This window comes from Poecilia reticulata, chromosome 13, assembly GCF_904066995.2.
Source record: "Poecilia reticulata chromosome 13, P_reticulata-male-v2, whole genome shotgun sequence".
NCBI lineage: Eukaryota > Metazoa > Chordata > Actinopteri > Cyprinodontiformes > Poeciliidae > Poecilia > Poecilia reticulata.
Window position 1 is genome coordinate 13,414,369 of NC_088842.1, and position 25,427 is coordinate 13,439,795.

The 25,427-nt window shown below is 37.1% G+C and overlaps 1 protein-coding gene and 1 long non-coding RNA gene across 9 annotated transcripts in view; one reads left to right on the plus strand and one right to left on the minus strand.

Annotated features, from left to right (window-relative positions):
- Window positions 1–25,427, plus strand: part of grik4 (glutamate receptor, ionotropic, kainate 4) — a 353,167-nt gene that overhangs the window by 160,663 nt on the left and 167,077 nt on the right. The window contains exon 2 of one of the 8 annotated variants that reach the window (XM_081614529.1): window positions 8,534–8,571. The exons of the other annotated variants lie outside the window; for them this stretch is intronic. The gene's annotated coding sequence lies outside the window, so the exon portion shown is untranslated. The remainder of the gene's footprint in view (window positions 1–8,533; window positions 8,572–25,427) is intronic. 8 annotated transcript variants of the gene reach the window in all.
- Window positions 10,718–13,849, minus strand: LOC145554645 (uncharacterized). Its single transcript, XR_014090624.1, has 2 exons — window positions 12,699–13,849; window positions 10,718–11,462 (listed from the first exon to the last, which is right to left on the minus strand). It is a non-coding gene; the product is annotated as an uncharacterized LOC145554645 (long non-coding RNA).

Consider the following 25,427-nt stretch of genomic DNA (forward strand, 5'->3'; position numbering starts at 1 on the left):
TAAAAATATTTCTTACATGGGCATTTCCCAAAGAAAAATTCTAGATCCAGATAATGCATCCCTTATGTTACGGAAACGCTTTGCGTAGTGTAAATGTGCATAATATAGGGGTAAAAGAGCAAAGGGGTAAAACGGGATTGAGCTTGGGCATTTTTAATTCTTTATGCCACATTGTCTTCAGGAAACAGCCTGTATTTCTGCTTTTACTCGGTTTATTTTTAATTCATCCCACATTTGCACCTCCCAACAGACAAGGACATCAATTTTCTCTGCGAAGCAGATGTGTTTTTGCTGCATATCTTGGTCCTCCTCCTCCTCCATTAAAGCCTATGCTTTGTTGAGAGAGCACTTTAAAGAAAATTAAAGCAGATGATCTGATTATTCATGATTGATTCCAACCCAAACTTATTGTGATTTATTTCCCCTATTCCAAGCCATCTTTTTCCACCTGCAGACTGCGTGCACCACTGCTGCGTTAATGCGTTTGGTTTCAAAACTATTGAATGCGTGTTGCCAGGGCCAACTGTGAACTCATGCCCCGATGCATGAAAATGTTGTTGTAACTGCTATAAATGCCATGTCTTTTGTCCTGTGTTGAGCTATTATCTCCTGGCAGTGAGTAGAGAAATAGCAGCTTTGTTGACTTGGTTTTGATTAGTGCAGAACAAAACGACATCAGTGACGTGCTCACATAATCACAAACTGGCTCACGTTTTGTATACGTTTTGCATAAATATAAATCCACACTTCACTTTTTAACTTGCACGGCTTACACACTTTTCTATCTCTGATCAGCTTGATAGTCTTTTACAAGTTAAAAAGCTTATTCTACATATCTGTTCTTCCTGATTGCATTTTTTAAAGAGTGAACTTCAAAGCCTTTTTAAAAAAATAATTAGCGGAAAATTTGGTTTAGGCAATCACTGTATAAACTTCGATCTTGATTTCTCTATATATATGAGTTTAGGCGGAAGAAGTGAAATGATGGAAGAAAATATCTTGGAGGTTGCGAAATTCTTGAGACTGAGGTTTAAGGATCACAGTGAAACAACACGACGGGCTCTAAAACTATCAGACATACAGCCAGAGCTGCAAAAAATGGTTTAGAACAAAGAGTGGTAATGTTTTTGAGTAATCCAGTCAACATCCAGATATAAATATAATTTGGAACCTGTGGAAAGACGTGAAAACTGATATTCACATATTATGTCTGTCTAATCTGTTTTAAGAAATTTTGTAAAGAAAAAAAATTGGTGAAAATTGTATTCTTTAGACGTACAGAGCTTGTAGAGGCATGGCCAAAACGTCTTCTCAATGTCATTTCAGTAAAAAAAAAAAGAAAAGACTTTATTTTCTGTAAGACGCATTGAAGTTATGATAAACAAAAATCTAGGTGTCTGGTATTGCTTTTTTTTCTTTTCTTTTTGGCTACTTTAAGCATTGAAATCCTGATTAAACACAAAATGGGGAGCTTGAGCCAACCGGCTACGAAGTGGAACGAAACCAGCAAAATAGAAGCAGACGAAGAAAGAACAAAACCTTAATGACACTGACCTTCAGAAACAGACTTTATTCCTAAAGTCATAGTGTTCTGCTATTAAAGAGGTATTTATTACTGCAATTTCTTTTTCTCTTCCTACATTCACAATAAAAGTGGAAATACAAAATAAAATTATTGTGACAATGAAAATGTGACAATGAAAGTGTTGGTGGAAGAGATTAACACCAAATAAATTCTGCTGTTGGTACTTAGTAGTTTCTGTCTTTTCTGAGTAAATAGAGGATCCAGAGCAGCACACATGAATAAACCAACAGAGTTGAATCAGTTTTTCATTTGTCTTAGCAGTGATTGGGTCAGCATCAAATTGCCTCAAATAGACATCCTTAATGCAGTTAGCAAAATCCTCACTTCTTAATGTATGCTTGTTTTGTCTATTTTTTTTTTCTTTTCATTTTCTTCTCAAAGACGTCAAAACATTGTTGAGGTAGCTGTGGTATGTTAAAAATGGACTGATTTTGTAAACTTTCTGTTTGTGTGCAAGTGGAATGTATAAAATCTAAAGCCACAATGCACACCTCATATGCGTGGGAGAGTGAATTATAAGCTTTTGTGAGAATGTTTTCTTTTAAATTGTCAAGGATGTTGACACATTTCATGTCTGTTTGAAGAACTGAAGTACAATACAGTATATGGAACAACATCATAATAATCTTATCTAATATCAGCAAAGTATGTGAGTTGCTGATAGTGCTCCTAGATGTTGCACAGTTCATATTAGAACCAAAAATATACTGTGTACAACAGCATCAGCAAGTCATGTAGGCAGAGCATTCAGTCTTTTTCCACAATAACCGATTGACTAACCACTCGGAACAGACATACACGGTCAATGAGTACCACAGGGCATCAAATAATTAATAGTTGAATTAACCAGGAAGAAGAAGGAGGAAGCATTCGGCATCCTGTGGTGAGTGAAACTTCATTAATGGTTCATATATGCAGATTACTGCTTATTTCACTGGACATTTCTAAATGTCAAAAGAAGGGGTTCATTCTGGCCTGGCACAAGATTACATTGCACATGCCAAGAAATGAATGGTTCTTTGAAGAATAGATTATGATGACAGTTCTTTGGAGCACCATTATGCAAAACCATGTCTCTTGGCAATTTTTTTTTTTTTTGTGCTCAACATTTAACAAGAGTTTTGCAAAAGTTTTTTTTTTTTCTTTTTTTTGGGGGGGGGGAACTGAAATATTCTGCTGAGCTCTTTCTGGTTCCAGTTTCCTGCTTTATTTTTCTCTGTGCAATAACACTTGTTTGACACTAAAGCTGAAAACTGATGGCACGAATGCAGAAGTCAAGACATAAAGCTGGATCGTTTTACAGAGTTTGAAGAGGATTTGCTTTATTACAACTCGAAAACACCAATAATGGTTGAGATTATAGTTGTGATGAGAAATAGCATTGTGCTAAGACTGTTCAGTCTCATCGACCTAAGCTAGCAGCTGTGGGGTTTTTTTTTGTTTGTTTTTTTTATTGTTTTTTCCTCTGACTCGCTTTAGTCTCTAAGGTGCGTTAAGAGAAATAACAAACCCTCTGACTTCTGCTGTTTTTTCCCCACTAATTTAGACTAGTCAATTCCTCTTCCACAGCAGTGCTTATTACTGTGGAACTGTTGGGAGTAAAGTGTTTCCTCCAGTGCACCAAAAGACTCTAGCTGCCACTTTTCACTTGTCAGGAGATTCACAGAGGTTTTCACGATTCCTCTCTCTCCCAGTCTCCTCCAATATTAGATCTCTGACTGATTCGCAGAACTCACTGAGGCAACAACAGACACATAATCCCCTTTTGAAAGCAGAAGTGTGGCTACTGATCTGATGGACCACATAGATCTCCTGAGAAGAGTAAGTCCATCCTTGGACATTGGTATTTTATCAGGCGGATAACAACATATCAAAATTTGAGCAATTTAATATTTTTAACAGTTTATCTGTACTGATTTTTCTCCCTCCTCTTCATCTGCATGAGTATGTTTAGCATACACATGCACACACCAACATGGCCACCCTTCCTCCATGGGAAGTACGCCCACTTTTCCCTTGACACCACATTCTGCCAGTCCCTCACCATTATGCCTCACCTTTGATCATGGATCGCGATGAAGAGTTTGGCAAGCCCTCAAAACCTTTTCTTCTTACAGGCCAGACCTTGTGCCATTGCAGACGCTTGGCAAAGCCGTCGGTTGGTTCTGCTTTTGCCTTGAGCACCAGCGCTGGCCAAACAGATGCTGGTGAACGTGAGCTTTTTACTTCGTTTATGCTTCAGTGTGCGCTCACACTTCCAACTAACTCATCTAGTTATCTGTGCAAGCTTCTGTTGCACTCGATGTTGCACTTTTTTACATTTTATGGCCATGTGGTGATGGTAAAGTCATCCTATTTTGTTTTCCCAAAAATAATAGGAACGGGCTGCTTGCCTAATGGCTTTATAACCCTGAGAGGAAATACAAATACGGTGTTTACAAATTGAAGACGCTTGTGTGTGACATAAGCACAGGCTGCAGCAAAACTCTTTTTAATGTAGTGTGGAAAAATGAATCTAGCAGGCTAATACAACCCTTTTCACATTTACTTTATATTAAGTTGATTACAGTTTTAAGGAACTTCTAATTAGCAGTCCATGACTTCTTCAAAAAAAAAAAAAATCACTGTTAGACAAATGTCATAGCCTGTTTTGTGTATTCACAGCAACAAAGAGACACATGGGCTGCTCTTTCTTTGACTTATTTTTTGGCTGGGCTGCACTAATTTGTTTTTGACAGTCAATAGATATCTTTGGAAAGCAAACAAAAACCAAAACATGTTTAACAAGATGAATAATTGTTGCGGTACCAAAAATGTTTCACTTTTATGCATCGTTTTTGAAAATCTTGCATCAGTGAAAATTTCAACCAACGAAAATGTAAGCAAAGTGGCAACTACCTGTGTATATGGGAAAAATATGTAAAGAAAAAAAGAATTGAATGTAGAGATCAATTGGGTGACTTTTTGACTAAACTCTTTACTGATGTGAAAGCATTTAATTTCTTCTGATAATTGCTGAACAGTTTTCTGCTTGCTTTCACTGATATTTTTCATCTTTTGCAATCAGTTCCAGGTCTTTGAAACTGGACGCCCTCCTTCCCATCTACCTCCACAAAACATCAGACAAGAAAAACATGTTGGTAAAATGAATAAGACCCAAAATCTGCCTGGGTCAGAAAAAAAAAATTAATCCTTTATGTAAACAAGTAGATAACTTGGACTACTTTAACGAAGGTCAGATCAGGTGACAATCCAAAAGTACAAAAAAACACATATAGAGTAGCAAACGTAGCTATTATAGGCATCGTCCAGGCAAAATTAAACACACCGACATAAACATAGCAAGGACTTGAGGACACGGTTGCAGTGAGTCAACAGCCTACAGAGACAGACTATTTCCACTGTCCAGCCAACTGTGTTATTAACTCGCTCTGCAGTGAATCAATTGACAGGACTCCATGTTTCGCTGTGCATGTTCGCACTTGTGCCTGTGTGGCTTTTCTCTCCTTTGTCCGCTTCTCTAAGTCCCCCCTGACTGTTCAGGGTCAGTGCAGGCTTGTCCCTCTTGTTTTCCTCCTGTCACCTTTCCTCAGGTTTCACAGAGTTTTGTCCCTGAATCTTTATTACTTTGTATCACTTGTAGACATGCACACACTCAGTCGCAACAGGGGCTGTTTTTAGCATCATGCGTTGTTTACCTTGGCAGATCTTTGGGGATCTCTCAGTTAGGATTAACTCTCCTATTCCGTTTACTAGAAAACAGTTTGTGACTGCATAAAAAAAAATTTAAAAAAATTGCATGCTGTTCCTGTATTCAGACCTTGTTTTTGGAAGTGCACAAACTACAGATGCTGTGTTCACATTAGCCGGCCTCTAGAGCTTTTACGAGTCCTCGATGATGTATAGTCAGTATAGGAAGTATAATAAGGTAATAGTGGATTTGGCTGAATCACCAGACAGTAGGGGGTATGCAGCAACATTGTGCCGGGTTAAGCAAAGATCATGAAGTACAGAGGTTAGATAGAGGTAGTTGCAGGAACACACATTTATTCAAAGTCCTTTGCTGTTCTAAGAGTTTTATTAAACCAGGTTTGGTGGTTCTAATTATCATGAAACACAGCTTCTCTCTTCTCAACAGCCAAATACTTTTAAATGTTGTTGTTTATTCCTGAGATGCCTCTTCCTGTTTTTTTTCTATATATCAGCATTGCTATGTTCCCACCTCTCCTGTTCATAATCTTAAAAAAAAAGCCTCCTGAGAAGCGTTAAGTTGCCCTGAAGCCCTGTTGGAGTCTGACACACCATCCTGTTTGCACAGTTTCACTTGTCTCTGTGTTTGACACCATGCTTAATCCATTCAAACTCGTTATGCATAATGCTAAATATTGATTTCTCTTGAATCCTTGCTGCAGGCATTTTAACTTTTTGTCCATTTTGTGTTTGTGCCAATACCTGCTGTTGCTGCAGCTCGGCTTTAAAGACTACAACGAATAAAGGGAAGCGAACGGCAGGCGGCAACTTCAAACAAAATCTAATCTAAGCAGTGGTTTAGTTTTTGTCTGCAATATGTGGATTGCATAAGCAAAACGAAAATATCAGATGCCATTATAGTGATCACCCTCATCAAGAGGAGGAGCCGTTTTCAGGCAGGAGCAGCTCTTTATAGGGTTAGACTCTCCAGGCCTGTTTGCGTCTTCTGCCACTGATTGTAGCATCCAGCCTGATAACAAAACAAATACAGGTCATCAAAAAGCACTTATGGTAATGGTTGATGACTATTAGAGGTTAACCGATACTATATTTTTTCGGATCACAGGTTTGCTGCTTTTCCGCTGCGCAGTAGGGTAAAGTGATTAGGTTCAAGCAGCAGCTTACTTTTCCTTCTGTAGCATCACTGATCAAGTGGTAGAGATAACCCAGGTGGGTCCTCGTCTTTTTTTCCCCCCTGTCCTATTCCTAAAATACACACTGTCACACTCGGAAAGGTTATGCAATCAGCTGGAATCTGCTTCTCGTTATTTAAAAGTATATTCAAGTTTCACATTACCTGCTTTGTGTCCTTTTTTCTTTTAACCGTGTTCCCATAGGTAAAAACCCATTTCTACGACACAGATCACAAACTGAATGCCACAGAAGACATCTAGGTGATTCAGTTTAAAATACAGTGTTGTGAAAAAGTATTTGCCTCCTTACATTTCTTGTTTTTTGCATATCGGATAGATAAACAAAAAAACAGCTTTTCTAATAGTTTTTTTTTTTTTTAAGAAAAGCAGTGATTCAAACCATATTTCATGCACTTCTTTTTCCAGCCTCATGGTTTAAAGTGTGCAGGTGGGACACAAGAAGAGCAACATGTCAGAGGTAACAGATTGATGTCCAGCACAGATCTGCGCTGATGGTCTTGAAGCACCTAAAGAGCCGTGCCGCTGTGACTTTCATTGTGATGAATACTTTCTCACCCGTCGACATTTGCTCCGTCCCTCCCTGTCCCGTTCGTATTCTGATGAAAAGTCGATATTTCATGTACAGCGGCAATCAGTCAGGATGAGAACATAGGAGCACATGCCAGTTCGCATTAGACGGTGAGGAATAAAGAAGCTCAGCTGAAAGGTTATTCATTACTGAATCCCATGAAACCTTTATATCAGTTCAAGCTGTTGTGCGCCTTACGATTGGCGGTCCGAACGCCGGTGCGTTGATGTGGATCACGCTCCCTGGCTCTGGCCGGAGCGCCTGCGGCCTGGGGACACACATTTCCTCCCAACGCAACATCAGAGCCCAGCACGCCATCCAAAAACGGTGACTAACGCTGCACAGCCTTAATCGTAGATTCTTTCATGGTATTGGTGTATTAAAAGCCATGGACTGTGAAAATGTGAGGGTAGAATGGATTTTGAATGAAGTGCTCTGATCGACAAATAGCTGCTGCAGCGTGTTTGCTCCACTCAACCTTTAAATCGGTGACAGTCCTGAGCTGTTGTGCTGTCACCTGTGTGCCAAAACATAGACGTTGAAAATATTCAGCATTTATCTTCACCGTTTGAAATCTCTGGAACAAAAAAACAAACAAACAAACAAACAAAAAAGCCTTGAGATGAAAGCCTTTTTCTTTCTCTGCATTTTCTTGGAGATGTTGAACTTTTTCAAAAATTATTTGTAATAAGGTTGTTGGACTTTATGGGATACTATTTGATTGCAAACTGTGTAAAAATGCTGACATGTTCAGTTTGGGTGGCTGTGTCTAAAATATGCTTGCAAACAGAATCACAGACTAAAACATATGAACAGTAGAAGAGGTGATAGCGGAGATAATTGTTAGAGAATTCAGTTGATGGAAAAATGTTTGGCTTCCTCACCGCAAAGCTCCAGCTTTTAGTTCAGTGTTTATCCCAGTTCTGTAAAACTGGGGCGTCCACAGTCGGTGTTCAAGGGTCAGTAGCTGGCATGTTTTAATCCTCGCCAATTATTTGATTCAACACAGCTGAATCAAATAATGGCTCGTTAGCAGGGCTGGGCAGGACATTGGCACGCTGAGGATGCAGTTACTACCAGGATGCTGTGAATGAACCAGGACCGTCTCTGCCAACAGTCTCGGAACCATGTTGGTTGAAAAATCCAACAGTTTTGCTCAGTTCAAGTTTGCCAATAAAATAATAATGATAATAAAATAAAAACCCTGCCTTGTGAGATAAGCATTTTGTGCACCTCTGTGAGAGAAAGTTTAGGAGTTTGCTCCTTTTCTCTTTGCCATGATCTAAGCTATTGTTGCTGCATATAAATGATTGAAATCAGCATTTCAAACTTTTCGGAGTCTGTCACTAGAAACGCCTTTGACGTCGTGAAGACGGTTCCTGATTTGTTTGCCTTGCTGGTTTCTGCCTTTCTTACTGTGATGCTCCCAGGAAAGAGCCCCATTAAAAGTTTTCAATCTTTCCCGATGTTTTCTAGGAGTGAACACCCAGACGTTCAGTACAGCTACCGACAAGGTAAAACCAGAAAAACTTTAAATTGTCAAAAGTTCATGGCGGTTCAATTTCTAGACTGAAAAACTTTGAATTATTTCAAGTGGTTGCGAAAATAATGCCTCTTCTCTCTTAAGAGAAACAAGGCATTTGCCAAGCAACATCTGCACATGCTACAAGATTTCTGGAGAAAACACTTTTGAACAAATGAGACCGAAGTGGAAATGTTTGGCAACAAAGAACAGTGTTTTGAATAGTGACACCAAACACAGCATTTGAAATGCTGCGGTGCTGTAGTACCAGAGCTGCTCTCAAACCAATACCCACAAACCATGATGCACCGAAACAAACAGTCTTTAAATTACTCTGCACTCAGGTTACAAAAGTCAGAAATATAAAGTTGTCTCTGTAAAACGCAGATCTACAAGCTGTTCATTTGAAGAACTGGATAGATTTGAAATGATTCAAATCACATTATTTGTTTTAAAGCAATGCCTGGCTATCATTAGGATTTGACAACAACTTGAGAACAATTTTGTCTTTCAATTTTATATCTGAGTTTTTGGATATTGTACTCGCATCACATTTTAACCTTGACTGTGTTTTCAGATTTAATTATTCAAAGACACATCAGTACTAAATTGCATATGGGTTTACAAATATCTTGATTAGTTAATGGAATTTTTTTTTGCATACCAGACAAGCCAGTAAAAGAGACTGACGCAAGGGCAAAACATGGATAGATCAACATTGCAATTTTTTCAAAGTTAAAATTTGAATAAGTACTACTGTAAAGTTAAATATTAGATCATTAGATTTCCATGTTTGTACAGCAGTGAAATGTTAGCCATCAAGTTGACTTCAGAAAAATAAAATAAAACGGGTACTTGTAGGTTCACAAGCAGTGTCTGAATGAAAGGGTATTCATAACAAGCGGCCTTAATTACTGTACTCAACTTTGCTCTACACTAGAAATACATGTTGACTTACAGGTAATTGTTACAAAACAGAGGAACTTTACCGTTGTAATTACAGCTCAGGGTTAATTGGCTTGCCTGATTTGTTCTCACCAACTTTGACTTGAGATGTTTTTATATAGATTCTCAGTCAGTTGGACGCTGGGAATCTGAAGTGCTTAGGTAAAAGGCAACTGGAATTGTTTCCAAGCTTTTCTGATGAGCTTTAATTGACATTATTTTAGTGATTCAGGGCTTGGTAAGATTAAGCTTTCATTTAGGACTCCGTAGCACAGACCCAGGCTGATCCTCACAAAGATAGTACATTACACAGAAGCACTTTATGCAGTTATTTAAACCTGAGACACTTCCAGTCTCCTTTTCGGGTCATACTGTCAATCCATCATGTACCCAAATAGCCTACAGGATGTCAGTGAACAATTCATTGGTGTAATTGTTCAAACAAAAACTGAAAAGTTTGAAACTCCATGTAAAAAGTAAAAAAAAAATTCCGTAAAAAACCAGGAAAATGTCCTGGTAATTTTCTGCCAGTACATTTTCCGTTTTTTTACGGAATTTACAGCGGAATTTTTTCCGTAATTTAACAGTCTTCTATGTTTAAAATTAAACATATAAAAGCTGCTAAATTACGGGAAAAATTCCACTGGAAATTCCGTAAAAAAACGGAAAATGTACTGGCAGAAAATTACCAGGACATTTTCCGGTTTTTTTTTACGGAAAAATTTGAACTAAAATACAGTTAAATTATGGGAAACTTCTGACAGAAATTCTGTTTAAAAACTGAAAATATCCAGGCAAAAAGTTACCAGGACATTTTTTTTCTTCCAGAATTTCCATCAAAATATTTTCCATAATTTAACAGTTTATGTCAAATATACCAATATTTTGTTAACCCAAAACTGAAATTCTGTCTTCTTACTCTGTCTTTTGTAAAATATTCACACACTTAAAAAAAAAAAAAAAACTTGTACATTTCCAAATACTTTTGTCTTCCAAACCATTGAAGTCTGTATTCTATACCATATATTAATTATAGTGTAAAATATATTAAAGTTAATGTATTTAATATATTCTTAGCATAATTTTGAAACAAAACTAAATTCTAAGTCTTCAGGAAATGTAATTGTAGAACACAAAACACTTAGTTTGAAAGTAGCTCATGCAAAGTGATATAAAAATAAAACCATTCGACAAACAATTTGCAGATTTTATTTAGCAATTTAAGACCATAAATTGACGTCATCTAGTATTTATAACTAACCTTTGCTATTATATATTAAGAGTTAAACATATTCTTGAGCTTGCTAATGTTCATCTTCTGCACATCACAACTAATTTATTGCATTTTACTATACAAATTTCAACGTATAAATTAAATGTATACCTATCTTGACTAGTCCTAGTAGTCAAACAGTTTTGTTAATTACTATAAGATGGAACATACAAAAAATTTCTTTGGAACATGAAAATCATAGTTGTAAACAGGACCAACATACTTCAAAATAAATGAAATACAGGTATAAATATTTAGTTAAAAATCAAATGCTACATAAACCCAGCCTAATGCCAATGACAGTGGAAGACACTGGATTCATGAGTGTGCGCTCTCATTACCTCTAGTCGCTGTGAACATAAAACAAAACAGTCCATTTTATGTTTCAGTTCTGCAAAAAAAGGTTAATCCAACTCTTAGGTCCAGTTACCAAGAACTTGAAATGTTGTCTGACCAGTTCTTGTGCTTCGCAAAGGTTCTTGGTGCACCAGGTTTGATGAGAAGATCAATCACGTTTAAACTTCAAAAGGCTCAAATTTTCCATGGATTCCCAGTCATTCAGTTCATTAAGGGACTTGAACCATCTGGTTGGAATGCAAAGCTGCTTCTTCACCTTCGTCTGCGTCATGTCAGTCGACCTCATTCAGGGTTTGAGCCCAGAAAATCTATAAACAAAGAGAATGGATACTCAAGTTTAACACAGAAACACTTCATGTTATAAACATACTTTTTACAAAAGGCTTCTAAATTACATTACAGCAGCATATCACCTTTCTCATCAGCGTCTCACCAATTGCTAATACCTCTATCACAAACAACAACATTGAGTAATTTTGATTAATTCTGACAGATAGAAAATCTACTCTAGGAGTGTGTCAATTGCAGATTTCTGGCCAATCTTTAAAAATATGACTTGTCAATTCTGATTTTGGCCGATACTGATTGTCTTGTCTGAATATTGCTAAATGCAGAAAACGTCAGTGGGTTGGCAACAGTGGGGTGACTATTGATAACTGCAAACATGGAGACATGACCTGGTGGGCCGGTCTATCAGTCAAACATCTCTAACAAGAGAAGAAAGCGGTTTATTTTTAGATCTTTGCTGAGGTAGAAAAGATCAGTGGATGAAATCACTTTCACATGTATTGGCGGATCACCAATCGTCAAAATTAAGGATTTGGGGAAGATTTATTGGTGCACCCCTAACATATACAATATACAAATATTTTCTTTTGAAAATAAAAACATACACTGATTTTTGCATATTTGTTAAAATAAAGTCACCATGTCATGATTTTATGTTATGAGACATATAATTTGTGAAAATAAAAACTCCTCCACTCCCCCTGAGCTACTATTTCCATCTGAAGAAATCCATCACTCCCAACCAAAACCAACCAATCAGAGACAGGAGGAGAGTCTTAGCGCTGTCAATCAACGTCTTCATGCTGTCAATCAACTTACCATTACAGAAAAACTGTTTATCCACCGTCATCGGTGTCCATGCCTTAACATTCATCCTTAACATTCATGAGAGATTCAGTTAGCTGCAGCGTAGCCAAATGCAAGAGATCAGGGAGAAGTGGGATGAGCAGCACCACAAGAGTTTGTGATTGACACGCTAAGACCTGCCTCCTGGCTCTGACTGTTTGAATCCAGTTAGCACTGGCTAACAGATGAGCTACGTTTTTTTCACAGATTATCGCTCATGCAATATCAGGACACAGTGACAGCTTCAACAAATATGTAAAAAAATATATAAGTAACATAGTGCTGCATTAGACATTATTAGAAAGACACATAACAAAACATGATGCCTGTTATTGTAGAAAACACCACACGCTTCTTAATTTAAACTAAAGGTTTATCAGGTTGAGTAAAACAAAAACAAATGTTCACACCGATTTTAAAGATGCCTAGTTGCTTTCCAGGAAAAGTTCAGGAGTGTCTGGATGCAGCTGTTGAGGAGAGAAAACAAAATAACCATATAAGGAGAAAGAAATATAAACACTAAAACATGCAAGTCTTCCAATAATTAAATCAATTAGTTTTGTTTGTTTGTTTTTTTTACAATAAAATGAAATAATTTGTTCTGACAACAAATTTAGAACAGTACTATTTATATAGTTTTTAAGCTAAGCTACAATAACCAATAGTGAGTTTGCAAGCAGGCATTTCTGTAAAAACTCCCAATTGGAATACTTTTTTTTTTTTTTGCAAACGTCACTTTTATTTACTCTCAGTGATGTTTGTTCCTATTTCAGAATTACAGACTTACAATTTATATGAGGCAAGAAGCTTCTGACCCACTGTAACAGTTTATCAACGTAACCTAATCTCAACATGCCTGATTAGAGCACCGAACATGCAACAAATTTAACGCTGACTAAAACACGATCCGTCGCCACCCCAGTCTTACCTCCGCCCCCAAGTTTACGTTCGTTCTTCGTTCGATCCCACCATACTCCCCACCACCACCCCTAACTACAACTTGCAGCTTGATATTTTTAAAAAGCAGGATTGAGACATAAGTAGCATGACGCCATGAACGGTTAGCTTTTACGCGCCCTGTTCAGTTTGACTTGAAAAAATGGCCGGTACTTTGAATTCGGTTAAATACATGAATAGTAATACAGCAATCACCGCATTTTACTTTTATAATACACAAGCAAACACAGCATTGTAAAAAAATAATCATTTTTGTTAAAAAAAAAAAAGAGCAAAAAGTTTGCAATTATAGGCTGTGCCAGGAGTCTCACGAAGTCAAACGAAGTCAACTACAAATATTTCAAAACATTATTCACAGAAAAGAATGTGTTTTTATTTATTTTACTTTACCAGGGAGGTGGCAGAAAGGTAACTCCATCTCTTAATCAAACCGAAATCCAAAAGATATGTTCCAGGGTCCGGTTAGCGAGCTTGAAATGTCGTCCGACCAGTTTTTGCGCTTCGCGAAGGTTCTTGTTCCCATGATGCAATGCGTAAAATGGAAAATACAGTACAAATACCTGTAAAACTAAAAAACGGAAAAATTCCTTCAAATTTCTACAGTACATTTAGCCGTTTTTTTACAGGTTTTTTTTACAGTGCATTATCAGAGATGAACACTTTTTGATCTTCAAGAACCAAGAGAAGTAGTCCACTGTCCTTCCAGGTTCTCTGGTTAGTAACAGGTCATTTTTGTTCATCAATATGACAAGGACATAAAATGGAAAAAGCTATGCATAGTCATAAGACTTATAAATTTGGTTTTTAAGTTCTTAAAACGACCACATATTAACCCTTCTGCAGTTAGGTAATCTGCACGCCATAGATTTATTGGTGCTGCTCTAAATGTCCTGGTATATCTGAGGACTGGAATCTGAATTGACCTTGCGGTCAATGATGTTGTTATGAAAGCATTTGCTCCTGTCATCTACTGTAAGATATATTCTAAAGGTCAGCTTGCTGCGGGTTTAGCTGCTACGTCACCATGTCAAGGGTTCTCCTTAACCTCAGCACACTGTTCATCAGCGGTTTGCTATGTTCTGTTCGAGGTTACATCAGATTTAAGTCCTGTTAGAGCACATATATGACATTCTATATCCGTACAAGACAGACATACAATATTTAGTTAATTTTTCCTTCATCTGCAGATGTGCTTAATATTGCATCCCTCGTTCTTTTTGGTTCTTATCTATCCCTTTCCTTTCTCTAATCTAAATGTCCAATGGTCCCACATGACCTTCCAGACAATTGCATGCCACTGGCTGTATCAGTGGGCAAGGCCTGTTGAGGGAGATATGCTGACTGACAGGTAATGACATCCACTGAGAGCCGGGATTCCCTCAGGATGTACTGTCTGTTGGCGTGCCAGTCTTTTCCCTGAATCCAGAAATGAAACTACCCTGCTCCACCACTGCCATTTTCATCATTACAACCATCAGCATCCTCTTCTTCCTCCTCACCATCAACGTCAAGATTATCTTTGTGTCGCTGGCATCGCACTGAATCAGTTTTTGCACTGCTTGTCTCCATCACGATCTGTCAAACAGTTGGCTCGTTGCTACAGGTCTGCCCGGAGTTTTTCCCTTTGTCATGATCTTTTCTTGTCAGTTTCCCACCCTTTTTCCTTTCCTTTTCGTCTGTAACTCTTCCTTTAGATCTCTTTCCTCCTCCTGTGTCTGCCAGTCTGAGTCTGTCAGGCTCAACTAAAACTGTCACTTATTTTTACTCATGGATCAGACCAAATGCAAATGAACCTTTGACATTTATTCCCAGCCTTTCTCTCGCTGACCCACTTGTTTTAGCCTGGAAGGTCTTTTGCATTGAATTAATACATTCTGTGGCACCAAGACTGATGAGGTTATAGTGGTATAACAGACTCCTAATGTATGAGCATATGTTTTTATATAAAAGGCAGGGCAGAAGTGGATGTCATAATTCACTAAAGCTGCCATGAGAATTGATGGGAAGCATAGGCTTTGCACCTGCTGCTGTCATTTTCTCTGAAGTGATTGACTTTAATTTCTTTTTATCCCTTCATTACATGTCCTTCCACTGCATATTACAAGCTCAGCTACTAAAAGACCTGACTATATACTCAGCTCCAAGTTATTATCATAGGTGAAAAGATTGTATTTATGAAAAAAATAGTTTTCATGGCCAGCTAACAGATTCACAGTCTCCTGTGATGGCTTCCACAGACTCTGACGCCTTCAAAGCATGATCTTCTCAATGAAGTCCTTCTCTGACAGACTTCGGAAAGCAAATTTCCATTTCTGCCATCATAATGAACCAGTGAAAATAATTTTTCTTTTGAACATTTTCTGACAGCAATATTTCAACATTGATTCCTCTGTTTTTTTGGACACCCAATTTCTAGAAGATGCACTTTTTTAAGAACTAGAACTTCACACATACGTTACAACAGTTTACTTTTAAATTTGTATCATTTCTGTCTGTGTGACATTGCAAGAAATATCAATATTACTGGTTTTTGAGATTTCTTTGTTTTTAAGAATTCATAGTTAATTACAAAGTAACATAAAAATTACTTTTTTTTTACTCAACCAAATCCTACACCCACCACAGATGGTTAAAACAAAATAAACACTTTCAATTAAATATAATCAGTTTATAGACTAAATCAAAACAACTGTAGTTCTAGCTAGCACAATACTAGTTAAGTAATTATTAATAAGCAGAAAAAGCAACACACTTGGCATTAATTAAAACTAATTAAAAGTTCAATCTTACATTTCCTTTTAACAACTGATAGTCTAATTTGTCTTTGGAATTTCCTCAATAATAAAAACACCACAGAAATGTGTCTCAGTTTCTCTACAATAAAAAAAATAAGAGCATATCAGATTTTTTATTTTATTCAACAGTAAAATCTTAGCAACCATGCATTTTCAACTCGTTGCATGTTAGAGCCATAGTCTCATCTTACTTGACATAACAGCTGTGAGAATAAAATCAGTTTTCTTCTTTGATTTCCCTCTTGTCTCACTCAATATAGCAAAAGACTGCTTAGCAGCAAAATGCTGTCAGAAACCATCAACAATAACAAGAGAGGTTTCTAATTATCGCCCCCTTAATCTCCGTCTTGGCATTCATTCTTTATTCTTTATCAACAACTGTGGGTTGTTCATACACAAAAACTGAGAAACAAAAGAAGCATTTTTGCATTTGCTTCCCAAGTTGATTGCTTCAACTTTCGGAGGCCTTGAGAGAAGATATTAGTCTTCGTTTTAATCAGTTTCAACAATTATCGTAACCATTCTTTAAAGCTTCTCCTTTATGTTTTTATGTATACTGCTCAGTTTTTATATTTGCTAGCTACCACTTGCACCAAAAACTGCTAGTATGTATGTCAGTGTATTTATGTAGGATTGAAACTTAACAAAACAGTCTGAGTCAGGGGAGAGCTGTGGGCCCCCGGATGAAAGGCAGAATGTGACCAAAGTAATCCAAGCCTTTGCCATTTCTTATGATAACTGGAGAAAGCACATAATAATTTTACAATTTAGGTGTACGTAGAATTATATAGTAGGGTGCTCCAGACATTGTTGACTCATTGTTGCTAAAAACTTTAAAAGACTGACTGATTTTAGTGACATAGAGGGTGTAAAATATTGAACAAAATGTTGTGCTACATGACTGGCCTTGTTTTTACTCTTACATTTAACTTTATGACAAACAAAATTACAAGAGGATCGCCAATATTTTCTCCAAGTGTATTCTGGGTAACCTTGTCACCAGCCGTCCACCAGCGTCATAATCAGTCACTTGGCAACAGATGGCAAACTAGCTAGAACATTTTTACGGACTAAGTTAACATGAGTGGAGCTCCATGGAGCGACAAAGTGAAAAGGATGGAAAAATATTTTGTTTGTCGTCTTGGAGATGACTCTGACTTTTTTGTAGGCAGCGATTCAGGCCCGCCAAAACTGCCAGCATAGCCAGGGAGCCGGGCTAGTTACAGGTAGCAACTCTTAACATATCATTCACAATGAATTAACTGTAGACTGATTGTAAATTGTATCACCCCAGCCGCCTAGCTGACATCCACTTTTTTCTGTCTCGGCGGTACAGCGGGATGTCAGGGACTCAAGAATGAGTTATAGTCGCGCTTTTGACAGTTCGGGTTGAGCGCGTGCGAGCTACGACGGTATGCCGTTGATAGGTAAGGCTTACATTGGATCCGCCTCAACGTCCAGTTTGAGAGAACGGCGGCGCGCGCACGAGTAACAAAGATGTAGATGTGCACGAGGCGCTGCAACACGCTGCGTGTGCGGCAGAGTCAGCGCGTACCACTGCTTGCCCGCTTCAACGCGCGCTGCTGCGTGCTCGGTTCAACGCTTCAACATAGCTTCAGCAGTTGCTAGCTGCTCCAGGCCCTGAGTTGAAATTGATTGTCAAAATGATCTGATCGCTATCCGTTGTGGTGAACTGCTTTGAATTAGTGTTGTTTCATTATTCTCTTGGTTTTTTATACGTCGTGTCTGTTAGATGGACTTCAGAATGACGTAGTCGCTCTCTGTGGTGGTGAAACTTGTAAGCTCCGCTGTTGCAGGCATGTCTATGTTGTAAAGTTACAGTACAGACCAAAAGTTTGGACACGCCTTTTTCATTCAAAGAGTTTTCTTCATTTTCATGACTATGTAAATTGGAGATTCACACTGAAGGCATCAAAACTATGAATTAACACATGTGGAATTATGTACTTAACAAAAATGTGTGAAACAACTGAAAATACACCTTATATTCTAGGTTCTTCAAAGTAGCCACCTTTTGCTTTGATTACTGCTTCTCACACTCTTGGCATTCTCTTGATGAGCTTCAAGAGGAAGTCACTTGAAATGGTCTTCCAACAGTCTTGAAGGAGTTCCCAGAGATGCTTAGCACTTGTTGGCCCTTTTGCCTTCACTCTGCGGTCCAGCTCACCCCAAACCATCTCGATTGGGTTCAGGTCCGGTGACTGTTAGGGCTGTGTAATAATATCAATTTTGCGATATATATCGATATTTTCTTTCCTAGAAAAAAAATCGACATTCATCCGCAAGTATCGTAACATCCAACTGTCACCCTGCTCACTCACTGCTTGCTTTGCCAGGAGAGTGATTAGGTCATCAGACTTAGTGATTCCTTCAGATGCTAAGTGTCAAGGTTCAAAAGGTATTATTTACTTTACAAATGCATGTAAGCTACAGTTTCTACTGTTTCAATTAAAAGAAACATGTTTTCTCACCACTTCTTTGATTCTTTTTGTCCAGCTGTCGACTTGAAGTCTGTGTCCATGTCCAACCAGAGCCAGGTATTGTGTAGTTGGTGCTTTTAATCAGTTTTCAGCTAAATTAATCCAATCTAACTCTATAACAGTCACAAAATGTCACCAAAATCACTCTGTCCCTCTAAAATATTTCAGAAAATTGCCAAAGTGTATTGAATTGTATCATTTGATGAATATCGCAATATATATCGTACCGTGAGCAGAATATCGTGTATCATATCATATTCTGAGATTATTGTATCACTACTGCCCTTCTGTACTGTATATTATCATGAGCTTTATTATTTGGGTAAAAGGGCCCGGTCAGTAGCCCCGCCCCCGGGCTGCGATTTTGACTTGTTCCGCTAGTGGTTCCAATCACACTCTTTAGTATGATATTCTATTGGCTGAATTTATATTATATATTATTATATTGGTGACAACAGCAAATTACTTTTTTGTCACCAGGTCTTTGTTGTGCAAGTTTCAAATTTTGTAAGATGGCACCTCCATTCCCCTTGATGGATTCTGCTGCAAGGCTGGAGGTTGAGATTGATTAAAGCATAGAAACATAAAATACGTCTTCAACGCTGCCATATAAGCTGGCATGAGAAGTTTGCAGTTATGCTGCCACAAGTGAATGAACTATTACACACACGAAGCTCCGCGTTTGGCTGCTTAATTACACAAGTGCAGGGGTGTTTTGAGATCCCACGGGTTCCTGAGCACACATTCAGACACTCGTGTATAAATCTAATGTCTAAACGACTCTTATAGCTGTCTGTTTTTTCCTACTAATTAATGTCAGCACAGCCACCACGTAAAATGAGGAATGAGGTTAGAATGGGTAAAGAAAGTGTTTGATTAATTAACTGTTTTCTACATGAAGTAAAACAAATTGCTAAACAATGAGGACTCTCACAAGACAGCATTGAGTTGAGTTCAGAAATATTGATATAATGTGAATGTACAGAACAAGTCAGTTCTACTTTGAAGAGCTATGAGTGCAAATTACTTTCCATCTCATAATGGCGTGTTTGACCATGACACAGTGCTCCAATCTCAATGTTTTGTTGGGTTCAAGAGCCCACACAAACAGGTTCAGCCTCAAAATGTATTCACCTACCTAAAAAAAAAAAAAAAGGGCACTCCCATTTTCTTAAACTGACAACCGGACTCTTCCAAATGTCAGAATAATGATACAGATTTTTTTTAAAATCATTTTAACTGCTTAAAGTGTTTGGCCTCGTGACCATCACTACTTTCGGAGGGGAAAAGAGGGTTGCTTGCGAGGCTTTGAGGACCTGTGAAGTACGATGTCCACAGCATCATGATTTTGTTCCCCTTCATCCAGTTAAAGCAATTTTTGGACATATGAGTAAGATACAGTAGTATCACACATGTGGGTAGAGAATGCGCCAAGTCAATGCTGAGAGACCCAGGCAGACCAAGCTGTGACTCTGAGATGTTCTTCCTGTAAGAAGATACCTCAAACACCACAACTGGTTTCTCTATTTGAGTTTAGCTTCAGCATGAATAATGTAGACATGGACACTAGTACAAACACTATTTTAATTAAATAATTATTGATGTTTACAGCTTTCTTATCTGCTTCACTTCCTTAAAATTTTGAACCACCCTAGTCTACCACTTCAACAGCAGCTAGAAAACTTAGGAAAAGTGAAGGGTACGTATTTCTTGCTGGAGAATGATTAAAGCTTATTTGTGCACATTTGACCATTTTTGTAGTCTTAATTCCTCTTTTTGTTAGTAAGTCGTCATAAAGTAGTCCCTCCTTATCCTTTCCTCTAGATAAGGTATTTGAATAAGAATCTGGTTCTTGACTCCATGTTGTCTAATACCATTTGAAATCAGCTATACGCCTGCTTCGATTGTTCAGCTGAAGTAGAAAACATACAGTATTACACTTCTAACATCACCAAACAATAATCATTAAATAACCAGTTCAGGATGAATAAACTGCTCAGTAAATGTAAAAACGGTTGGAGTGCTGCAATTCCTAGCAAAACTCATTATTAAAATATTTTAAACGAGATAATTAGTTCTAAATAAATACATAAAATGTGAGTGAAAATATTTCCTTTGATATTTTTGCTTTTACATTGTTGGGCGAGTTGAATATGCATGTTATATTGAACGATACTGGAGAAAGTGGAGACTAACTGTTGAGTTTAAATAAAATATTCATTGTGAAATCTATGTGAAAGGATGACATGTAAAAACTCGTTAAACTGATCAAAGAGGCTCAGAGAGGGCAGTTCTTTTTTTCCAGGTGTGAAATCCGTTGCCATGACTATTACGCCCTTTCTATGTTTGATGGAAATGCATTTTTAAATTGGACTTTTTAGTTAAGTGGTGGGCTTATTTTTTCTTTTTTTTTGCAGATAAATAGCCAATATAAATTTTCCAGCATTCAGACTTAGAATAAATAAAGCTAAATTAGTGACACATATTCAAAAAGTGTTTGAGTTAATGTCTACCATGAGAATTTATGTTGCATTTATTATTCTTTTGTTGTTGCTGCTTCTCTTTTAAAGACACCCGACATCTGTTTAAATTTCTTGGTCCATGTGTCTTCAAGCTGCGAGAAACAAAATGCCTCTATCTGTATTCTGACACTTTATCCGCTTAAACCAAATTAAACCCATTCAATGTTCACAAGCGGATTCATTGAACAATCATCCAGTTTAGTCTTCATTAGTTTTATTTTCTCCCACGTTGTAATCACAGAATCTTTTTTTACTGTTCTGTGAAATCACAAAAATCAGTTTCAAAATTGAACTGAAAAACAAAGCGTTTCTTTAGTTCAATTATTTTTATTGAGACACTTGTTGCAGTCTATTTACATAATTCAAAGCTATTTAAATAAGTACAAAAACAGAACATAAAAAGATGCAAAAATAGATTTTTATATTTATTGTTCATTGTAAATTACAAGAAAGTATCAAGTATATTAATTAAACCAATGAGGTGCCCTTTCATAGCAACAAAATAAATGCAAAAAACCAGCATACAAAAAATAGTCTGTCTTAATTGATTATGATGTAATACAGTTTTTCTGATTTGTGTGCCAGATCCTCAACTATTTTACTTAAATGGGATGTATTGTGTATTTTCCAGGCACGTAGTGCCTTCTTACAGCATAATCAAATAACTGTTACCTTCAGTTATTATATAAATGTTGTATATATAAAAAGTAACTTAAAGTTATAGCACCTGTGCAATATGGTGCCTTGAAAAAGGCCCATGTCTCTTTAAAGAAGCTCCTACCCTTTCTGACACTCAGCCTTCAACATACCATGACAACAATGTTCCCATGACAACAATGCTCCCCCATTGTGCTGTTTACAATCATTCTCCGAAGTGTTGGACTGAGAAGAACTTTTTTTGATACGCTCAGCGCAGTTTCACCAGAGGTTTAATTGCTGCTGCTCTGACATCTTTCACTTCCTTAAATGTGCCTGCCTATTCAGCTCCTTTTTTAGTGCCAGTGGAAGTGTCGAAGTAGAAATATTCCAAAATGCTGTTTTGCATTAATATACCATTTCGATTTACAAAAAAAAGGTGAACTCTTAATGTTTACAAAATAACTGTTCGACTACAACCATGTCAATGAAATGATCTCAAAATGTGAAAAGTGCTCATGAAAATCAAAAGCATTAAAGTCTAAATGAAACTGCACAACATAAATTCAAACGACAACCTAAAAATAAATTAAGTAATATGCTCATGAAATGAAAAACAATGGTCTTAATCCAAAATATCTACAATATTTAAAATTTTTGAAATTTCTAAAAGGACCTAAGACTGAGATCCATGTGATTATGGAGTCAAATCTTTGGAGCTAATACTATAGTGCAATTTAGTAGAGAAAATTGTGTTTTTATAGGACAGGTTTTCTACATTGTGGATACAATGTGAAAGAGGCACACTTTTTCCTGTATCATTGTTTGCTCACCCTTGAATTGTCCCCAATACACTCCAATGTAGAATTACTTTTGCCCTCAATCCTTTAAAGATTTTTTCAGGTCTTACGTTCTATTTGCTGGTCCTGGGAAAACATTTCCCTCAGTTAGTTAAAGCCATAAATAGAAGGTTTTGTGATAAAATGCTTTGCATATAAGCCAATTAACTCAGCGCAGTCATGACAGCTGAAGCATTTTAGCCAAGTGTATTTCTCTTAATATCCATCAACGATAAGCACAAGTTGTACAATATAATAAACTATGAGGTAAAAATAAAGGATAAAACTGAAAACTTGCTCAAAAGCAATCACACTGATGCTGATTTTATGCTGAAATGTTCAGTTGTTTACATTTTTTGCATATTTTACCAGACATAGCAAAAAAAAAAAGATCCCAGGATTGCTAAATGGGTGACAAGGCATTTGAGTGCAAGCTGTAATCCATTACACCTGATCCATATCTGAACGACTTACTGACTTCTTATATGCTTTCATGACTCGAGGTTAATGAACCAATTGATGTACAGTAATTCAAAGAAAAAGTTAAGATAGGTCTCTAATTGTAAAATGAAGTAAAATAAGGGAACTTTATTTAGCCTAGTCTTGAACATAACTTAAATAGAACAAAAGCTCAATGATTTAAGCATGGGAAAAAAAAGTTCTGGATAAAAGAATGTATTGAAAAAAAATCTAAATGTGATTGCTGTAAACACTATTTAAATAGATTAAAAAGGAGACTTTGAGAGGTCAAACTTTTATTGGAAATCTCTTGTCCTAGTGTTCTTTGAATGACACAATAAGTATTAATGTTATTACATAACGATTTAATCACATTGTGATGTTTTAGAAAAACATATTTTGAATCGGGCAACAAATATTTGACACCACACCCTTCTCTAACTGTTTAAGGACAAAGTCCATCAAAGTATTTACAGCACATTAGCTGGAACTAATTTATAAAAGATCTGGTAAAAAGTTTTGCTAAAGTTACCATTTGCTTAAAGCGTTTGTCAGACATTAAGCTAAAAGAGATGACAGTAGACAGTTCAGTAGAGTGTGTTTTTACTCTTTGCTAGCCTTCTCCAGAAATACGTGAGGCATCTGTATTCCTAGATCACAAAAACCATTGGTCACAATTCAGAGAAGTATAAAAACTGATGGTGTAGAAAACAGAAGGTCAGGGAAGTTTCAAACTTTAAACCATATCATAAAATCTAATGTCTTGGAGCTGCAAATCCAAGACTGTAAATGCCAGGATTCCAAAGCTGTACCCATAAACAAATTAGCCATAAAATAAAAATTATCAGTCAATTACTGCATGAGTTTCCCTCCTCCTGCCAAAAGAAGCTCTAAAACTCATTTCTTCATGAACATTTGTCCTCTGACCGGCTATCCAGTCATGGACATGGACTCAGCATATTTATCAGGCCATATTTTCAACCGATTTTAGTCAACAGAGCAGTTTGTGTTGCTTTAAGTTAGATAGTCTAAGCGTCAAAACCATGTAGGTGGAAATCTGCCATTAATATAAGAAAAGAAAAAGATACATTTTAACCCCATACTAATTACCAATAACCTCTCCACAGAACTTCCTTGATGTACCTCATCTACTCCCTCAGGTAGAAAGGAATTTATTGAAGAACCAAATTCTGCAGTAATGAATAAGTGAACATTTTAAAAACGTCCCCTTTTTTCAGTGTTGTATCTTTTTCTTTTTATTCATGTAAGCTGGCCAACAGCTTTTTATATACCTGGAGCAAAGTTTAATGCAAGGTTTGCTATTTAAAAATCCCTGTCAGCTACTTCGATGGTTTTAAAAATAATCATTCTGGGACGATTGCAAAACAGATTTCTAAAGATACCAGGAAAGAACAATACAAATTGTCTGTGTAACTTGCAATCTGAAGCTCCTCACCAAATCTGTCGAGAAGCAATGTGTACAGTTCTATATCTGTTGTGGTCTCCAACCACGTTTCTAGCTCTTCTCTCACTTTCACTACAGACAAGATTTCCTAGACGTGCTCCAGAGGGACCGCATGTCAGAAAAACAACCTTCACCACAGACTGCTAATAAAGTTTGCAGAGCTGGATGTTTTTTTGTTTTTTTTTTACTGGAAAAAAGCAAATGACTGTTGTGTAAATACAGAAGCTAATGTTGCTAGATTTTAGGGTGAGCTTGTATTTGTGTAAAGAACAAATTCTACATTGTGGGGACTGACTGCTCCTTATGGGGCCCAACACCGAGGCCCCATAAGAATAAGAGCTGTTTTTGGGTTATGTTTAGGACTAAAGTGTAAGGTAAAGGTCAAGTAGACTATAGGAATGAATAGGCCTGTCACGATAACAAATTTTGCTGGACAATTAATTGTCTAAAAAATTATTGCGATAAACGGTAATATTGTTTCAAGACCTTTTGACATTGATTTAATGGAAATGACTAATAATGCACGCTTATTTTCTGCCATAGATAGATACACTTTATTTTCAAAAGAACACATAACACTGGAACTGATAAGCTAAATAAACAAAACAACCAAAAACAAAAATAAAAAGGATTCTCAGTCTCCATTAACAAAAAGCGTACTTGAATAAAAACTAAACAACATAAAGCCAAAGTGGAAATAAATACTGCATTCAACCAAAAGAGTGCAGATTATGAAGTCTGTATACTATATTGCCCTTCAGTAATCACTAGATTTAAATAGAGAAGATGGGCACATCCGACTACCTGATGCAATAGTTCACACTACACGGTTTTTTGCCCCTATTTTCCCCTTGTGCCAATCTTAGATCGTTGGCCGATCTGAGATTGTCGCTGGTGATTTCATAACCGATCATCCTGTAGTGGGATTTAGATCGTCTTGGCCGCTCCGATCTAAATCAGGGGTT